At 40.4% G+C, this 19,232-nt stretch overlaps 1 protein-coding gene and 1 long non-coding RNA gene across 2 annotated transcripts in view; one reads left to right on the top strand and one right to left on the bottom strand.

The window, feature by feature from the left end:
- Positions 1–1,380: 1,380 nt before the first annotated feature.
- Positions 1,381–5,730, bottom strand: LOC122180586. The gene is made up of 3 exons (XR_006179174.1): positions 5,634–5,730; positions 4,294–4,427; positions 1,381–2,642 (listed from the first exon to the last, which is right to left on the bottom strand). It is a non-coding gene; the product is annotated as an uncharacterized LOC122180586 (long non-coding RNA).
- SLC16A7 (solute carrier family 16 member 7) overlaps positions 5,434–19,232 on the top strand; it is an 81,459-nt gene continuing 67,660 nt past the window's right edge. Inside the window, exon 1 of the mRNA XM_042872297.1 lies at positions 5,434–5,619. The gene's annotated coding sequence lies outside the window, so the exon portion shown is untranslated. The remainder of the gene's footprint in view (positions 5,620–19,232) is intronic.

A 19,232-nucleotide genomic window follows, 5' to 3' on the forward strand; every position in this document is an offset into this window, starting at 1 on the left:
ATCCTGATGTTATCTCCCTCTGTTGTTCTACAGAATCACAGAAAACAGTAAGAAGAGTTATAAAATGGTATCATTTTCCTTGTGTGTTCATGCAAGATTTCACTTCTTAACAAGTAAGAACTTGGGAATTGTAAGAGTGCTTTAGAGTGAAAGATGTTTTGTCTGTTTTAATAAATGTCTACTAAAAGTATCATATTTCCTCTGTACTCAGCACTGATGAGGCTACACTTTGAGTGCTGTTTTCAGTTTTGGACCTCCCACTACAAGAAAGACATTGAGGTTCTGGAGCATGCCCAGAGAAGGACAACAAAGCTGTGAAAGATCTGGAGCACAAGTTTTATCAGAAGCAGCTGAAGGATCTGGAATTGTTCAGTCTGGAGAAGAGGAGGCTCAGGAGTGACCTTATCACTCTCTACAGCTACCTGAAAGGAGGTTGTGATGAGGTCCCACTAGTGATAGGACTAGATAGGATGACCTCAAGTTGTGTCAGATTGGATATTAATAAAAATGTCTTCTCTGAAAGAGTGGTCAGGCACTGGAAAGAACTGTCCAGGGAGCTGGTGAGGTTACTGCCCCTGGAGATGTTCAAGAACCATTTAAACATTGTACTGAGAGACGTGGTTATTGGGTAAATATTGGTGATAGGTGGATGGTTGGACTGGGTGATCTTTGAAGTGTTCTCCAACCTTGGTGTCTGTATGACTCTTTTCTTTCTCTCTCTTCTCTGTGCTTGTATTAGGATAAGCATAATGGTAGAAAAGGTATTTCTAGATGACAAGAAATTACAAAAAAAAAAGAAATCATATGCTCCACAGAAGACTATGATAGACATAACAGGAACATTATGTAATGATTACACTGGCAGTATAGACAACAGCAAGTAGAATAAGTAGCTTCCTAGTCTAGCAACTGTAATTTAACAGAGGGTCACGGTGCCCCTAGGATTGTGGTCAGCTTTTTTCAGCTGCAGGAGCCTTCTTCACTTCCCTGTGATAGTGATTTATGTAACTGAATATGTCAAACTGTGTTTCCAACAACATTTTGAACACTACAAGAGACCTGACAAGCACGAGCAGTAAACTGCAGCTGTATTTTCAGCAGTATTACACACAGTAGTGATCTGGGAGTTGAGTTCATCAGTGACCTACCTAAGTTGTTACCTCCCCTCTAGAAGAGTGGTTTATTATCTCTCCCAGGTTTCCAGATTGCTTTTCTATTATCTATTTATCTTCTATACTTCTAGTGACTACCTGTTTCAGCTGATAACTGCCAGCTGCCTCAAATTCTTTGTGATGCCTGATAAAGATCTCTCACGGCTGAGTCTATTGCTGTTGTTACAATGTGCTGTGTTCTCTATCCCCAGGAGCTGTAAAAGAAAAGAATTTTATTGGGCCTTGAATAGATGTGTTTGATGCTTATAAAGAAAACTGATCTCAGCAGAAAGATGTACTTTGGCTATATTTTATCATTAGAATTCTGCAGTATCTAATTCTAGTCGAATTTTTCACACATACACAAAATGAAGTGCATCTATCTGTTTCACAATAGCATAGCAAAACTAGGATTCACATAGCAAAACTAGGATTAAAATTTTATGTTAGTGGATGGGCTTTCTGTGTTCATGAGTGAGGATGCAATGGGACGCAGGCTGACAATGACTAGTGGTTGATATAAAGCTTACAGAAGGTGGCTGAGGTGAATTACCAATATGGTTTTAATGACTACGCTGAGTATTTGCTGGAAATGAGCACAAGAGCCATGCCAGCTTGCCCATGCATGAAAGCAGTTTGAACAGTGTGTGCATGGAGCAAAAATCAGTTAGAAAAAGCGTGTAATCATGTTGTAATCATACAAACACTAGTGACACCAAGAACGGTGACACTAAGACCCTTTAGGTCTGGACTGTGATTAGAAGACATAACTGGTGAGATAGCAGAGGGAACTAAAATTTTGCATTCAAATGAAACTGCAGGACAAGTGGTAATGGGGGTAAATAGGCTAATCCAGTAGAAGACTTACCCAAATGATTATTTGATAGATTCACATAGATAATATCAAGTATTCAATATCAGCAGCATTAATTTTTTTCTTTCTCCAGAGAAAAATATTTCTTAAAAACAAATTCCAATAAAATCACTAAAAGGATCTCAAGTTGTTATGAATTCAGAGGGGAGAGTACATAAGATGCAGTCTCCCAAAGTCTATCTCACTGTCAAATGGATGTGGAATGAATAACCAACCAAATATGTAACTTCTTTTCACATACACAATACGTAGGTAATTTTACTTTATTTTTTCAAATAGATCACTGAAACATACACAGACAACATCACCCTCCACACATAGACAAACACATGTGTATACAGTGCTTGGAATCTTTGCTAGCTTCTTGAAATTCACACTTGAATTATTAATCACTATCACTAATACATTTTTAATTCTTACCCTTAGAGTGTGGTTGTGAACATTCTTACTTTGAATAATGGGCTGCCTACACTGAAGGTTCTCAGAGGCTGGAAGGGTGTAGGACAGTGACAGAGCTTTTTTTATCTACATCAGGGACCTTACTCACTTCAGAGCCCTCCTGTAGCACTCAGAGGGGAGCACTTGCTTTAAAAACTTGGTGCCGGTGAAAACAGGAGCTGCATAAAAAATAAAATCATACTTCAACATTTAGTCTAAGGGCAAACTGCAGCTTTTTGTCACATTAAGCAGGACACTGAGCTGTATCCAAACTTGTGCAGGCTGTGGGCCAGAATCACACACTGCTTTAATTGCAGTTAGCTTGTGTTCAGTCTCTGCCTCAGACTACAGAAATGTGATCAAGCGTACAGCAACAATAGGTAAATTAAGATGCACGGACCTTTCCTAGAGAGGCTGCTCCGAAAAGAGGCATGCAAACTGCTTGGGGCACATAAATACATACATGGAATATGGGTAGTATTCTGTAACAGTAAATATTCTAATGTTTTCTACTATTTCTATATAGACATGTCAATATGTAAATACTTATTATATATACATAGAATACATCCATTTTCACTGTGTTATATATCATACTACATAATGTGTACTAGCACTAGTACAGCAAATATAATCTGTGATTTAAACATATCACTGTGTAAAATTTATTGTACAGAACATATATTGCATACATTTATGCATAAAGAAAACCTATACTTACATTTATACAGCTATGTATTCATAAAAATTAAGGCAAACTAGAGGAAATAGAACTATAAAGTGAAAAAACATCACCATTTATTTTCATGCATTTCCTGTTTCAGCTCCATTTGAAAACCACTTTTTTGACATTCTGCAAAGCTGTATGTGAAGTGGATACTTCATTGAAAAAGGTAATGTATCCATGTTTTTCTGCATTTTACACATACTATATGAGGTCCTCTATGGCCTACAATTTTCTTCAGGGCACACAAGGTGTTTCAATACAGAAGACAGCTTACCACTAACACAATGCCAAGTTTAAAATCTGTATTTCAGCAATAGCAGCCCAGAAGATCCTAATTTAAACACCTGAGGTCTTGTAGTTGTGGGCCTGCCTGGAAGGGACCATGAGTTTGAGCATGGCATTTGTACCAAAGTCTTTGTACACCCAGGACTTATATCCTTGCTTGTATACCCAGGAGTTAATGCTTCGTGTAGCGGGCCTCTCTCATTTTTTTTTTTTTTTTTTTTTTTTGTCTCTCAAAGCCTGTAGTATGACCTGATGCCAGAATAGACCCTGTGATCGTGGGTATTCTGGGCACAGTTTCCATCATACACTTGCTCAAGAGATGACTGACACTGCTACCTGCGTTAATACAGCTGTGAGTTTCATGAACTGCACTGGCATTCACTGTGGATGTTTATTCCCAAAAATGACCCCGGACATAGGCAAGTAACTCAATTATTCTGAGCTTATATGACACCACAAAAATGGCTCCAAATTGTTTGTTTCAGAAATGAAAGCATTTTCTGTGTTACTCAGTGAACTACTTACTGCTTCTTAAACAACTGTTGTGCCAGGATCTGCCCAGGAAAGGCAAGCTGGCTGCTTTACAAGCACGTGATAAATTACTCCCTCCTTCTGAAGCTAAAGAACTTCCAGTGGAAACTGATGATAGACATATTTTAACAATAATATCTTAGAGAAAGAAGGAATTATAAGATAGGCTGTTATGCTGCTGAGTCTCTCTTCTTATTTAATATAAATTTTAAACAGAAAAAAAATCTCACATAAAATCAAGCAGAGCAAATAAGTAGTTGTAACAAAGAAATCTGATTTCTATGCACCTGTGCTTCAAGATGTCCTCTGTGCCTGAATTCTTTGATGCATAGTAGATATTACCGCTGCAGCCTTTTCTGGGGTGTCCTGCTCCTTTCCAGAGTATTTTTGTAAGGCCATTGTTCATTTTGGCTGAAGCCAGCTAAGGGATAAAAACACTATTAGCAGGAGATAGACAAGCCTATCAAGTCCCTTTATTGCTCAACAGCAGCTCAACAAGCTGAATATTCTCAACTAAAGCCCAACTTCTCATATCTATAAAGATCTATCCCCAGTTCTTAAAATGCCTGTGAAGGTCCTGTTTGTAAAGCTCGTACCAAACAATCTGCATGCATTAAAGTTATAAAATAATAAAAATTACATGGTATTCACAATTACTTTTTGTACATATTTTGCAACATGATGTCAGCAACTGTAACTACTTTTTTTTCAGATTACTTAAAATGTTGCATATGACATGAAATGTTACCCATGAGAATAGGCATTTATGGTAAAGGGTTTAATTATGTGATTATGTTCCATGTTCCATCATTCTCCCCATAGGATTTTAGCCTCAAGGACAGAATTTTGGGATAATTTAATGGCTGTTCTATAAATATGTTCATGGCATGTATACAAAACAGTTCCTGAATTTTTCTGGGAAGTGTGGAGGTAGGGAAAAGGGAGAGAGATCCACGACTTTAATCAAGAACTCATTCCTCACAGCCAGATTTGCTGTTTGAGAAGGTGATGTTCTCCCGTTCTGCACACAAAGATCGCTGTCATTTTTTCTTGACATAAGCTTGGCGTGCCTTGCCGTAACCTTTGTGTGGAACGGCCATCGAGTGCAAACAGCCACATGATGCGAAACACTCGGCGCCCCGTGTCCCGCTGAGGAGGACAGAGGGGTGGGACGGAAGGACGGACACGACCCGTCCTGGCAGAGCCGAGGTGAGGAGCGTGACACCCCACGAGCGCGGGGCCGGGCGGGGGCCGGGCGCTGCCTTTCTCGCTGGCTCGTCGTCTCCGGGCCGGGCGCCGCGCCCCCGCCGGCCCCGCGGAGCCGGGTTGGGCAACCCGGGAGGCGTCTCCTCCGCAGCCCCCGCCCCGCCGCGCCGGTGCTGAAGCGCCTCGGCCGTTCCCCCGCAGCACCCCCGGGACAGCGGCGCCCCGTCGGCCCCGCAGCAGCACCCGGGCCTCCCTCCCCGCCGCCCAGCCCGGGCTGTCCTGGCACGGCTCTGCTGCCAAGGCTGCCTCATGGGGAATAAATAAATTCATAGCCCCGCTCACCCCCGCGGCAGCGAGAGAAGCCGGCGGCGGCCGCGGGATTAGATCCAGCCCGAGCTAGAGACCAGGTAACGTAACCTACCCGCCAGGAGGGAGGAGGAGGAGCAGCGAGGCCGCTGAGGTCGCCCCCATCGGGGAGGGCTCCGGGGGACGGAGACGGGGCTGCCGCAGCCGGGGCGCGCCGGCGTCCCCCCCACCCTCCAGCCCCGTTCGCTGCGGGCGGGAGCGCTGCTGCTCCCGCGCTGTGCGCGCCTCAGTGTCAGTCACACACACGCACACGAGCCGCCACCCACGCAGGGATGGACGGACGGATGGATGGACGGACGGATGGACGGACGGACGCCGCCCCTCGCAGGCGCTGCCCACTGGTCCCGAAGCAGCCGCTGCAGGGAGGCGCCGCACGCCTCGCCGTGCCCATGCGGCCGCCGGGCGCTGACAGCGGGAGGGGAGGCGGGTGGCGGGGCCGAGCCGAGGCCGCATCCCGGGCGTTGCCGCACCTCCCGTTGCCGCCAGGGCCGCCCCCGCCTCGGGGCAGCTCCGCCGGGAGACGTGGGCGGGAGGCGCGGCAGCGAGGCTGGAGCAGCGTGCCTGACTGGGCGTCACTTGGCGGCTGCGGCCCCGAGGGGAGCGGTGACGTCACAGCTGTGCTGGGGGTGATCTCGGGGAGGGGTCCGCTGGGACCCTGCGCTATGGCTCTGCCTGGCGTGGGCCGGGCCGCTCCGAACTCGGCGGCGCTGGTTCATCATCTCCGAACATCGCTGGCTTTGCTTAGAGGCTCTGCGCCCAGCTCTCCCCGTGACTGGTACCAGAGCCGGGAGAACGCTCCTCCAGCGTTATTTTTATACGACCTCTGCTCGCACAATGGGGACACAGCGTCCTTGAAATCTCTCTTGAGTGGGGCATTGATAACCTTGTCCTGAGAGAAAAGGGTTTCTCTGTGCCCACGCAGATCTCTGTGCTCTGGCACTGTGGTTGTTGAAGTGACCCCTACAAGACACTGGAGGTGGGACACGGCCCTAACACAGACCTTTTCATATTCTGGAGACCAAAGTGTGCTCTGGTGCTCCTGGGAGGGACGGTGATCTCTTCATCCCGCAGGCATGCCACACTTATGCAGGCACACCGCTGCTTTTCAAATCAGAGATGAATAAGAAAACTAAACAGAAAAATAATGTTTCGAGAGAGCTTTTTTTCTTTTTTTTTTTTTTTTTTTTTTTTTTTTCCTCTCAGATGCCAGCCTGAACTGTTAAGCAAAGAAGAAATCTTACTAAGATTATTCTTCCTTTCCCCTCAAACAGCTTTCAGTAAACTGAGGAATGTGGATGCCTTGTCAAGGCATCCATTCCCGATTCTGTGGTCTCTATAATAACCACTCGTGTCACCATAGTGACATCCACCTGTGTCTCCAGTTACATATCAAATAGCAATGAAAGACATGCTTGCAGCTTCCCTTGCAGGAATGGAGCCATAAACTTAAATGCACACCAATTGAGACAGTGAAATATTGCCTTGACTCTCCCTAGATGAACCATGATATGAAAGGTGGTCTTCAATGCTGAGGGGGTAGACTGATATTTAAAGGAAACAGGAAACTGAGAAGTAGTTCAATGAAAGTAGTAAGGCTTTTATTTGTATATATTAAATTTGTGAATAACATGCTTGAATGATTCCCTTCTTACTTTTAAAGACAGCTCTCTCCGCTTTTCTTCCATGATTACTGACTTTGGATATCATACTTGAGAATGAGTGCTGAATATCTTCCACATAAAAGGAAGACAAGAAATTATATTTCAAAAGTTTCTATAATGTGTGCAATTAATTATGGAACCATAACTTCACGTATCTGAATAGCTCAGCTAACTTAGTTTGGAACACAGTCCTTCTAATGTAAGTGACCTAAGAGCAAAACAACTCTGAAGAAGGCAAATACTGGTAGATTTGTGTGTGTATGTGTGAGTGGTTTCAGATAATTTCACCAGCTTCATTTTTTTTAATATGATGGAGACATGGGATAGCCTAAGTCTCAAATGGTCTCTACATGGGAAGTCTTCATGGATTGTAGAAAATGAATTTCCCACATTTTGTGCATAGGAAGACTCTTTGAAAGATCTAGTGATATAGCTTGTCTGAAGAGGTACTTCTCATGTAAATTGATGAAGGAATAGTAGATACAAACTTCTGGGGAGACTCTGAAATATTTTAAAGGGAAATATCAGAGCAACAATTATATGGTTTAACATTGTGACTCTGCAGCTACAGTAAGGATAGGTTGAATTTTTTTTCAGCAATTTTCAGTGTAAATGAATAGGCCACTAATAGTGCAAAAAATACCCATCCAGTCTTTAACAATTCCATCTAATAATAAATTCCATCTAATTCCACCTGTCACTTCTCAGTGGTGTGTATTGGATTTGGACTCACTCAGATCTTGTTATTGCAAAATCCTCATTCTAGAATCAGGGTTCTAGATCTCTCTGCTTAGAAGATCCTATGGGCAGATTTGAAGATGCTGTTACTTACAGACATAGAAGTTAAGGCAGAGTGAAGAGCAGTCTTTGAATTACAGGCTGATTTGTTTAAAAAATGTTGTTCTTTCATTACTTTTCTTCCTTGGATTTTGTTCAGTATTTTCTACATTTTTACTATTTCTTTGTGTATATATACTTATGTTTCTGGTACCCATTGGTTTTCTGTTCTGTCATTTTAGGAAAAAAAATCCAGTTTAGTATCCTTTATTTCTTAAGTAATTTTTCTTGTCCTCTTTTTATGACAAGCAGGTGGCTTTGCTTGCAGTATCTCCTGGTTATTCTTTAAGGAAGGAGACTACAGCTCACCTGATTTTTCTCCTATTGCAACATCACAGGATATTTGTGAAGAGTTGAATTTGTCTTGAGTATATTTCTGCTTTAGCAAAGATGGTGTCTGAATGAAATTCCGAGTTGATTCTATGCCTAACTCTCTTTGCTAGAGTTAATGCTGTCCATTTTCTAATGTGTGAATCAAGACAAGAAAAATGGTCTTTGTCTATGCTAATTATCTGTGCTGTTAAATGATTTTTTTTGTTGTTGTTTCAAGGTGGGTGTGATTATGAAAATGTAATTCTCTTTTGATTTTTATTTAATAAAATGTTAGGTCATATCCATTAATAATTGATAGTGAATGTTAGTTCCTATATCTGTTCAGATAATAATATATATAATGTGCTAATGCTTGCACAGCACCAAGGAGAATATTGCATAGGAAAACAGGATTTCATTCGTCAAGTGTTTTATGTATCAAGCAAATGTGAGAAACAGGCTGTGTTTCACATATGCATCCCAGTCCAAACCTGCATTCTTTGGCATGTATGTTTTATGAGCCATTGTGCCAACTTTCGTAGTTTTATTGTGAACCTTGGAACATTCAAGCAATAGTAGCTGAGATGTAGGAGTTAAGGGTATGATATCCTGTGACTTGAGAAATATAGGCTAACTGCTTAGCTTTACATTCTATCATGTATTTCCACTATTTCTTACAGCTGTTGTTCTTAAGTGATCAAAACAAGCTTTTACTGAAGAAGAAATTTGTAGCTCACTAGTCACAGTGTCTGGCAAACTAGAAAGAGTCTGTTTTTTTTTCCCTTGCAATCTCTTGAGTTTTAATTTATAATATTTATGTCTGGAGGAGGGGTAGTCACAAAATTGCAGATCATAGAGTCCAATCCCCCTGCTAAAGCAGGTAATTTCCAATAGGGCACACAGGTAGCTGTTTAGATGGGTCTTGAACATCTCTGTAGAAAGAGACTCCACAACCTCTCTGGGCAACCTGTTCCATGCTCCATCACCCTTACCATAAAGAGGTTCTTCCACATGTTGGGATGGAACTTCCTATCCTTGTATTATCTTTACACACCACTGAGAAGAGCTTGGCCATTTGCCTCCCACCCCCCTTTAGAACATTTCCTTATGATCAGCTCCTTTTATTGACTATATTTTTGAATTTTGTTTATAAAGTGATGTTAGCTGGTTCCTTTATTTGTTATCATCAAGTTCAAGCCACCACTTACCTCCTATAATTTTTTTTATTTTCAGGGCATGGTGTTTTCCTGTCTTGTTTTGCATGAGAAGCAATTGCTGAAAAAGTGAATAAGTATTATCAAAAGGATATTGATGTAACTAGGGCAATTGAAAAAGGTCCTGGTCAAGGTGATGATCTATGTGGGAACATTCAGAAAGCATATGCTACACAGAAAACTGTTCAGACCATGTCCTATATGAATGGCTTTTGTTATCTTTATATTTTTAAGAAGTTCTTTAGAGTAGCTTATCTTCACTCAGCTGTTAGAAGCCTCCTGCTAGTCCTTGAGGCATGTTGCTCCCATCAGATGGCCTCTGTGGTAGCAAACTGTTGGCAGCACTCCCAATTTTGGCACACAGGGTTAATGAATATAAAACAAAGACTTGTAATTGTGTTCAAAGTGCATTCGACATCAAAGAAATTTTACCATTTGCAGTCACTACAGTGATGGTAGTGATAATACAACGATGACTGTTGCCTTTTGCATGAGGTGCATGCAAGAGATTAGTAAAGTCAGTCCCAAAGCAGTGCTACATAATTTCTAAGTATGGAAGTAATTTTATTTTCAAAGAAATAGAAGCTTTAATGCACATTTTAGCATTCATTCTCAACAACATGCTTGCAAATATAAGAAGTTATCCATCGTTTAGGCACACTTGCAGTCTATGGTACAAGCAAAAAATGAGACAATAAAAGATAAAATTTCAAATTGTTCCACTATCAACTTCAGGTTTATACTTCTCATTGCTCAATTTCTTCCAAATTGAAGAAATATTGGAAACAAATGTGTACACTACTAGAAGTGTACAGTACTAGAAGAAACAAGCCAAAAAAAATTTACCACTGCTGTAAAAAAAAAGTATAAATGCCAAATGCATGATTTATTTTTTTTTTTTTAAACAAAATCAGTTCCTACTGTAATCTATTTGATTAGTATTGCAGGTGGAAAAAATACCTATGCTTTTAAAGTTAATTGCATTACATCTTTTCCTTTACATCAGGAATGAAGTCTTTTGTGGCTTTTTTTTTTTTTTTAAATTAACTGCAATAATTACATACATAGTTGGCAGTGAGGGTTACAGTTTTTGAAATAACATAGGACTATTCAAACAACCAGCTATAACGGCATGACTTCTTAGACATTGCTGCTTTTCTCTGCATTGACTTACAGAAATTGAAAGCCTTAAAATAAGGGGTATCTAAATGTTTTGTGATACTACTGAATTAAAATGCCATTGGAGTTGCAGATACCTAATTGGGTTCCTATAGTTTGCATTCTTAATATGGCCCGTGGGACAAGTTTCAAACAGAAAAAAAGAAACCTTAATGATGCAAGTAAGCTGCTCTTGGGCATGTAGGTGTCTGATTTTTTAAAATTGGAATTGTATGTGTTAAATTCCTGGATGATTTTTGATAAGTAAGTTCTCCATTGAAGAACTCATTTTCTAGACTGCTTTTGGAAGCTGTGCCACCAAGAAGAAGTCACGTAAGAGAAAATTATGATCTGCTTGAGGGTAGGCAAGCTCTATGGACAGATCTGGCTAGAGGGCTGTGCCCATTGGGTAACAGTTAATAGAGTTAAGTCCAGCTGGCGGCCCGTTACAAGTGGTGTCCCACAGGGGTGGGTACTGCGGTCCATGTTCTTTAATATCTTTACTGATGACCTAATCAAGGGGATTAAATGTACCCTCAGTAAGTTTGCAGATGACACCAAGTTGGGAGGTAGTGTCGATCTGCCTGAGGGTAGGATGGCCCTTCACTGGGATCTAGATAAGCTGGATCACTGGGTTGAGGTGAATGGGATGAGGTTCAACAAGGCCAAGTGCTGGGTCCTGCACTTTGGTCACAATAACCTCATGCAGCGTTATAGGCTTGGGGATGAGTGGCTGAATGACTGTGAAGAGGAAAGGGACCTGGGAGTGTTGGTTGATGCTTGGCTGAACATGAGCTAACAGTGTGCCCAGACAGCCAAGAGGGCCAATGCCATCCTGGCCTGCATTAGAAATGGTTTGGCCAGCAGGAGCAGGAAGGTAATCTTCCCTCTGTACTCTGCTCTGGTGAGGCCACACCTTAAGTACTGTGTTTAGTTTTGAGCCCTTCACTGCAAGCATGACACTGAAGCCCTATAGCATGGCAAGAGAAGGGCACTGTAGTCTTACGAGGAGTGGCTAAGGGAGCTGGGATTGTTGAGTCTGGAGAAGAGAAGGCTCAGAGGAGACCTTATCAATCTATAACTCCCTGAAAGGAGGTTGTGGCAAGGTGGGGATGAGCCTCTTCTCCCGGGTAACAGCAATGGGGTGAGAGGCAATGGCCTCCAGTTGCACCAGGGGATGTTCAGGCTGGATATTAGGAGAAATTTCTTCTCAGTAAGAGTGGTCAGGTGCTGGAACTGCCTGTGCTGTCCAGAGAAGTGGTTGAGTCACCAGCCCTGGAGGTATTCAAGAAATACTTAAATGTGGCACTGAGTGACATAATTTAGTGGGCATGCTGATGGTGGGTTGACAGTTGGCCTAGATAATCTTTGTGGTCTTTGTCAACCTTAATGATTCTATGAAGCTATAAATAGGAGTGCATTTGGATCTGAATCTGGGTGCTTGACCTTTGTTCTCAGCAATGTCTTCTGCTGATGTTAGAAATGGAGACTGGGGAGATATAAACTACCAGCTGGAACTTAAGGGTCAGGTAGAAGTGTGTCTGGGACAGAGACTGAAACTAGCTGAGCAAGAGGTGTGCATCAGGGAGCAGGTGGAGAGAACAGATCCTCACCAACAGGAAAATCTATGTCATAAGCTGAAGAAGACAGTGGGCCTATCAGCCAATTACCAATGTACTCTTTATAATAATTTCTATGTAGTATTAAACTAAGGACTTCTTTTCTGTCCTGAGGAATTTATAGTATCTTTGCTCACTGTGTCACACATGGCTCCTAACTCCTAGTCTTCCATTATGCATACTCTCTTCCACTCTCAACTGCTACTAAAGGTGAATAAGGGGACTCAGTAGCCCATGATTAGAAGTCACAACACCAGGTTTTGGCAAAAAATGATAAAAACTTGCATATTTTGAGACCTCTGGGTTGTATATTTGGGGAAAATGAGAAAAGAGTATGCCATAATAGTCAGTAATGACCAAGCATGAACCATATATTGAAGCATAGACACATAAAGGCTTTATTCTCATGTTTTTCTGATGTAGTTATCCAAATGGAGATGTTTTGATGTTATTATACTGGATATATGAGTGCTTTATTTCAATTTAGGTTAATTCTTTATTCATACATAACAACATTGCAGCGGCCATAAATGGCCTCCTTTGGTTTTAGCTCTATTAGAACAGTGAAAGAGGTTTATAAGTGAAGTTAGTGAATGTAAGGTCCAACGTCTCATATAAGGCTGAGAAATCAGGGAAGGACATTTAAAACTGACATCTGAACACCCTGTGGTGTTTTCTGTCAATTATGTTCAGAGACGCACTCAAAGAATATGACAGTACTGCTAATTGGCATTTCTTGTTTCTGTGACTCCAGTTCTGTATTTCATCTCCGTACCCTCGTGTAATTCCACTGGCTTGCTCTTAGTTTACATACATTAAGGGCTGAGTACACTCTTTTGATTGCTTTCAAAGACTTTTGACTTTTGAATCACTGTCTTTGACTTGCCTGATTAGTTTAAATGAAAATTATTTCTCTTAATCATTATCAAAATGATTTCTGTTTTGAAACAAATACTCTCATGTGTCCTTCTATGTACTTTATTTCCCCTCAGTTCTTTCCATGAGAGCATTTTCCACCTTTATTAGAACAGGGGGAGATATCGAGGTAAATATTCTGCTCTGCTCATCTTACTGGTATGCTGTATTTTCCGTGCTAAAACTGGAAACTGTTATACATCCTCACTTGTAAGATAGCTTCTATATAGAGTAGATTATGCTCCTCCATAGTAATCAGTATGTATGTTACCTTTAGAATTGCAAGTGTTTACATTCTTTACCCTTAGTGTTTTATCTATCTATCTATCTATCTATCTATCTATCTATCTATCTATCTATTTACTATTTCTGCTTTTCAGATCTCAGGGGAAAGGAAAATATGTAGCGTTAGAAGAATGATAAACTGAAGAGGTGAAAACAGAAGTGCAAGAGATGTCATTATTTTGAGGGATTTCACAAAGGCTAATGCCTTCAAGCCACCAGAAGCAGAATAATGGATCGTATTTTCTGTCAACGGTTTATGGGCTGGTCCGGCCCAGTTCCGTGACCAGCAGGGCGGAGGGATCTGCGGATCCGCGCCTCTGGGAAAGGGGAAGCAGGGGACCCCAAAATACTTGAAAACAGCACTGATCTGAGGTGGAACAAATGATTTTACTAAATATAGTATTAGTAAAATACAATGAGAGAGAGAGAGAGAGAGTCTGTTTGAATTGTATAGACCTCACCACAATGCTGGGGTGAGAAGTGCAGTCCAGTTGAGTGACTGAAGTACAGACGGCCAAGTGCAGATGGTGAAGCGCAGGTGGCGAAGCGCAGATAGCGAAGCGCAGACAGCGAAGAGCAGGCGAAGAAGAAGGATCAGATGACCTTGCTTGGAGTTATATCCCCTTGCTGACCGCAAAGTCTCCTGGGGAAATGTAGTTCTTCTCCAACGGACGAACATTCGGCAGATATCAAACCCCACCCCCAATGCATTACATGATGTTATGGTGTGGAATACTGATGACCAAAAAAATCATAAAACCATGACATTTTCACAGTAGTTTTTAGTTGTCTTTAGATTTTTATTTATTTAGTTAGTTAGTTCTGAGAAAGTGGTAGAAAGAGTGTTGACTTTAGCTTTTATTACATCTGTGTGCTAACTGTACGCCTTAACAACATTTTTGTTGTTGATGAATTGTGTTATCTGATCACAAAATGTTATACTTTTCTATAACAGAATTTCTTCCAAACATGATGCTTATAAAAGAATAAATACCAAATATGTTATGAGGAAAACTAACCATTAAATAATACAATTCTCAAACCTTAGTACTACAGTCTAGAAAGTAAAAGTTAGTTAGACGTTGAATCTTACAGTCATTGTTTAGCCCATGGTTGAAAATATCTTGAGTTCCAGAAGTAGTTTGCAAAAAGACATGTTCAGAACCATTTAACTTAACATTACACTTAGCGCTTTAATCTATTAAATATTATACCTTTTGGATTTCCTTGAGTAAATATAGTCTGTGACTTCAAGAGAGGAAGACATGGACTCTGCAGTATAGATTAGTTCCAGAAGTTGCTCCCCACTTACTGACTGTACAGCAGTGTGAACTCATCCTTCAGTGCTTTCTTGCAAAGTTCATCTAGACATGCATAGATGAATTCCTCTCACTTGGATCATTAAAAAGGCACTTTGACATAAGAAATGAATATGTCATGTGTACATTTCCACGTTTGGTACTGTCCAAATGCATAAGGATGTGTTGATTCACCTGTAGCTTTCCAACTTAGAATTATTTTTGTGATTAAAAAAAAAAAAAAAAAGATAAATTGTTTCCACCATTCTGTTTAATAGTAAAGCTGATTGTTTCATGCAACCTGCAAAAATACGTTCATGTGTGATCAGATATAAAGGCCTGTTCTTTCCACAACTAATACAAGTTCTTTTTCTGACTCTGACAGCATAAATAGCTGATAATGTAACAAGACATTCTTTCTTAACTAGGTAATCAGCTTGCACTTCTAGATGTATTTAAGTATTGCTGAAATGGCTGTATATTGAAAATAATGATTTTAATTCTGTTCTTGCTCATTAATGTGTTTCAGCTGCAACACTATTTTTTTTTTTTTCTTTTTCTTACACCAATTTCCTGAAAAAAATAGCAGAATTAGTTGATATGTGCAAGTTTATTTTTAAAGTATTACGTGGAAATTGCTAGTCTAGTAAAATAGAATTCTCAAAGAATACTGAACAATACTTTTCATTGAGGACGGAGAATATATCTTTAGCCCTAATAAGTTAGTTAAGGATTTTTTTTTCTTTTTTTTTTCTTTTTTTTTTTCATTTACCAGCTTTATTTCAGGTGAAGAAATACTTGAGTTTAAATCCTGCTTCTCAATCAATCTCTCATCTAACCAACAATCTTACAGGATAAAATCAGAAATTACAACATTAATCTGAACAGCATATTAAGTGCATTGAACTACAGATACAGAGGTTTTATAAGCAGAGAATCTTGCATCTTGATGTGGTCTCAAAAAGCATCTTCTTGTTTTTCATAGAGGCAACTGAATCTATGTAAGTCAGGAGATGATAGTTTTCTAATAGAAATAATGTTGCATATATACAAATAGCAGTTGATAGGAAAAAAATTGGAAGAAATATGCAGCATGCTGTATACCAGGAGATGAATGAACAACATAGGAAATCACTGAAAAAAGAGATGTGAATACAGTTGCTTGAAGTTTCAGGATGCTTGGGTGTTTCGATAAAGTTTAGAACCTATATTGATCCACTGCAAGTGTCAAATATACAGAGGAAAGTGTTTTCCTTAAGATTTTTTTGGTTTCTTTGGAACATTTCTATGACCAGGTTTATAGGAGGAATAGTATATACTTATGGATAGAAAAGGAAGACTATTTCTTACAAGAGCAGTGTGAGAGATGGTATGGGGGTGAAGGAGGGGAACTTGCACGCTGGCAGTACCAGGGAGTGAGGAGGTGTAGATTCCGGACCCAGTAAGAATGCAAAAGGATTGAATACTTTAAGACGTTTTACTGCCATTACTTTGCCTTAGCCCACAAACTGCCAGAACAGAACAGATGATCTTTTAGATAGTAAATTTAGCCTCCTAAAGACTGAAGAACTTCAGTAATGAAGGAAATTTTTATTTATCCTACCAAAGCAGAGCAGGTTCTGTTTTTCAGTGCAAAGTGGCTAGTGTTACTTCATGTGTTCTCACTGCTCCAAAGGGGAGGTTGAACTGTTTGGTGCGTCTCTGCTGGGTTCATTAATTTTATGTTTGTTTCTGTTACCCCAGTTGAGAGGAGAATGGTTTGCACTTATGTTACTAAAAGGCTGGACCTGAATTATTTAACCAAACCCCACAGAGCACAGAACCTTTTGTATTAGGTCAAACTCGTGCTCCCAGGGTCATTTTTGTCTGCTCCTCTGACCTTGCCAGAGGGAATCGTTGTTTGTTTCTTTGCATGGTAGACAATTTTATCTGAGTCCTGCTAAGGAGAAATGGGCTACCTACTTTCTACTGCAGAAGGAAATCAAAAGAAACTGTTCTCTTTCTTTAGTCCAAAAGAGAAAAAAGCTTATGTAGGACTTCTATTTTTTTTTTTTTTTTTTTTTTTTTTTTGTCTTGGAGATTGTTGCAGATACTTCAAATAGGGGTAGAAGACTGGTGACAGTAATGAGAAGATGCAAAGTTTTGAAAGTAGAGAAAGGGAGGAACGGTATAATCCATTATAACCTGCTATAATCCATTAGGCTGCTAGATTTTCACTCTCTGGCAGTCCAGAAATTCGTCAACAGACTCATTTGCTGCCCTGCTCTTAAGGAAAGCCATTGTAGCCCAAGATACCTAAAAAAGCTCCATGCCTCAAAGGGAAGGGATGAACAGTACTGTCAGAGCACTGGCTTTAATTTAAACTCTAAAATGCAGCAGTATAAATAGAGACCAGATTGAGCGTGGTTGTGAACCAGGGTTGACTTTTGAGAGGCTGTGCTAAGTTTACCATCTTTAAAAAAGACAAAACAGCTGCTGTAGATCCACAGCAAACTAGTACAGTGATTTGAATCTTATACCTGTGGAAGTTAAAGCTGTTAAATTTCTCTCAAATAGACATACTCAAGGTGGCTGATTAGTTGAGAGAGGAAAAAAACTGAAAGAGAAACAAAGTGAACTGTGAGGGAAAGGTGCTGCTGAAGTGGCATTCAGGCCAGCTGGGAGCTGCATAAAATTTGTATCTCTCTTGAGGTGTCTGTTGGCAGGATTTGTGTGGATTTTTGCCCATAAAAATAAACCGGCTTTATGTTGGTAGAAACTGCAGCCAAGAGTTATCCCTTGGGGGTGAATGCTTCTGCCAGAACAGCTGCCCCTCTAGGCAAAGTAGAAAGATATTACACTACACCCCTTAATCACTACAGGGTATGTCTCCTTGTCTTTAAAGAAAATTATTTCATCACTTTCTGGATATTTTTGTCACTGTGCTTGTGTATTGAAGTACTGTGTACCCAAGCACAACTGTCATGTTGCCACTTTAATCTATGCCTGCACTTACTGCTTATTTGTTTTAAATGCCTACCTTAATCATTTGATGAAATGTATGAAAACCAAGTGAAATTCCAACAAAGATACCACATGTTTAAAGTTTTGTGTGTGTAAATCATAACCTAAAAGCTGGAGACTTTCTTACAGGCAGGAAACAAATATTTTTTGCTTAGCATAGCTATGAAACTACAGATATTTAATATGTTAAAACTAAGAGTTACAGGAGACTTTCAGAAGACTGACACCATTCGAAGTTAAGATACCAGAAAAGGTAGCAGTACCACTCCATCGAAGCTCGTTTTCCTTTTCCCTTATATTTTGCAATGTCCTCACAGCATCCTGTCTCCTCTGGAGAACACCCTTTCTTTTCTAAAACTCACTGAGTTTCATGCACACACACTTATTTCTACAGAATTGATCTCACAGACGTGATCTGATATGACTACAGAAATGTGTTTTTTTACTTGTCTGCAAACACAGAAATTCATGAAAGAGAAATGAAGGAATTTGGTATCAGAATTAAAATTGACCTAAGTAAAACAGAAAATTTGCAGGCATATGTTAGTGATTTGAGCATATTTTGTCCCTCATGAGCTACAGTTTTTTTTTTTTTCCTTTTTTTTTTTTTTTGGTTTTGTTTTGTTTTTTGTTTTTAAATCAAGGAAGTTAGCCACTAGGTTCATATGACTTTCTTTAAGGCATTAAGTTATATTCAGATAACCACAGCCGCTACTTCTGCCTTCATAGAGTTACAGTCATCTGTAGCTATAATAATAATTTTAAAGATAATAACTCTTTTGTGTGTGATGGTTCATACAGCAAAATGTAAGATAATGAGGAAGACTGAGGGGAAATTGAGGTACTGGAGAAGCATGAAACATCACTCCTGTGGCAAACAAGCCTCAGATCAGCTGTGAGGTTTTTCCTTACCTTGGACTTTGTATCCTGGTGTGTGCTTGAATTGTTTGAGCTGTAACAGTGAGAGGGTAAGCTTGGCAGCTTTGGAGGCTGGCGGATTAGGGAGGCAGAGTGGACATAGGGCTATCAGCAAGGGGCAGGCAGGCACTGCTGGGAAGGGCTGGTAGACTAGTGGGAAGCATGTGTTTTTGCAGCGCTGCCATTGCAGTCAGTGCCAAATTACAGGTAGCAAGAAGGAAACTACTGATATTTTTCTTTAGCCTGAGAATTGCAGCTTGTGCACAGGCACTCACAGTCGTCTGTGCTTGCTGCGGCTTGTAAGTCACCAGTGTGTCTGGCTCATTCTGAAGGATGGTGAACAAGAGGGAAACATTACTGCTGCCTCTTTCCCATCGCTCACCTTGGAGGCAGATAAAAAATCTTAATGCCCAAGGACATCAGGTCAGTCTCTT

Source organism: Lagopus leucura, unplaced genomic scaffold (genome assembly GCF_019238085.1).
Source record: "Lagopus leucura isolate 7727_CA_CO unplaced genomic scaffold, USGS_WTPT01 Super-Scaffold_100008, whole genome shotgun sequence".
NCBI classification, from domain to species: Eukaryota; Metazoa; Chordata; class Aves; order Galliformes; family Phasianidae; genus Lagopus; species Lagopus leucura.